The following is a 1469-nucleotide window of genomic DNA, read 5'->3' as shown; positions in this document are numbered from 1 at the left end:
CGCCCCGTATCTTGTGCTTCTCTGCCTGTGTGTGCACCGTTGCTATAACTTCTGTTGAACAGTCAGCTTCTCCCAATCTAGTTTGCGGCAGAATTGAGTGTGAAAACTCGGTTAATGCTATCAAAACTATAGAAACTCTCTATCAAAATCATAGAAACTCTCATTGGCAAAACTCCCCAAAGGCAGCCTGAAAGGGCCCTAATTTGGCAACACTGCCTCAAATCAAATCAAATCACGTTTATTTATATAGCCCTTCGTACATCAGCTAATATCTCGAAGTGCTGTACTGTGTGTGTGTGTGTGTGTGTGTGTGTGTGTGTGTGTGTGTGTGTGTGCGCAATTTATGGTTCACTTTCAAAATTAAAGTTCCTCATTAAAAGTGATAGAAACGGATAGCGGAATCATGCCATATTTGGACTAGATAATGCTAAACAAGGTTGGAATGTTGTTGCATAATAAAAAATTAATACAATAATTCATTATTTTGACAATAAAAATAACTGCTGATGTATTAGACTGCATAATTGCATTGGGGCATACTTATATGCACTGTACAATAGAGCTAAGACACTAATATTTGTGTAAACTCTAAATAGTTGTGTTCTACGGGTGTCACTGAGTAGGCTGATGCCACATTTCATGGGTGCACAATCCATTGGTAAGGCTGTACATGGCAATATGAATGACCAATACACACAACAGACTGACTAGAAAGGTAATTTCCCACAGTCAAAGTCCTGCAATAAGAGCAAAGACGCTAATATTTGTGACAACTCTTCAAAATAGTTTTTTGTGGGTGTCACTGAGTAGGCTGATACCACGTTTCATGGGTGCACAATCCATAGGTTAGGCTCTACAGTGTATATACTGTAAGTATGCCCCCAATGCAATTATGCAGTCTAATACATCCACAGTGGAATTTCTCCAGCAAAAAATCCAGTTTATTGTCAGAATAATTCATTATTGTATTTAATTTATAAATGATGTAACAATATTCTAACCTTGTTTAGCATTATCTAGTCCACATATGGCATATCCATTATTTGTATCCGTTTGCATCACTTTCAATGAGGGACTTGTATTTTGAAGGTGAACCGCAAATTCCACTATTGTTCAGCAGGAGGACAAACACAACGTTGGCCAACGKTCAGATAGAAATGTATTATGTAGAACAAACATGCCTCTCTGATTATAAGGAATCATGTCAGTTCTATTCACGGCCTTTCTATCTGCAACGTTCCAAGACGATTTTGTACTGAACCTACTGAGCTACAGGATACGAGCTCCGCTCTGCCCGTCGCTTGTCTGTCTGGAAAGCCTCCGCAAATGAAAATGTGTGGTGGGCGGGGTTGACCCCACCCCGTTCCGTGTGCCGTGGCGGGGGGCTTCTCTACAGATAAGGCTGCAGCTACACACACGTCTGTCTGTCTGTCTGTCTGTCTGTCTGTCTGTCTGTCTGTCTGTCTGTC

This window comes from Salvelinus sp. IW2-2015, linkage group LG4q.1:29, assembly GCF_002910315.2.
Source record: "Salvelinus sp. IW2-2015 linkage group LG4q.1:29, ASM291031v2, whole genome shotgun sequence".
Lineage (NCBI taxonomy): Eukaryota > Metazoa > Chordata > Actinopteri > Salmoniformes > Salmonidae > Salvelinus > Salvelinus sp. IW2-2015.
The sequence above is the reverse complement of the archived record's forward strand: the minus strand, read 5'-3'. Positions refer to the sequence as shown.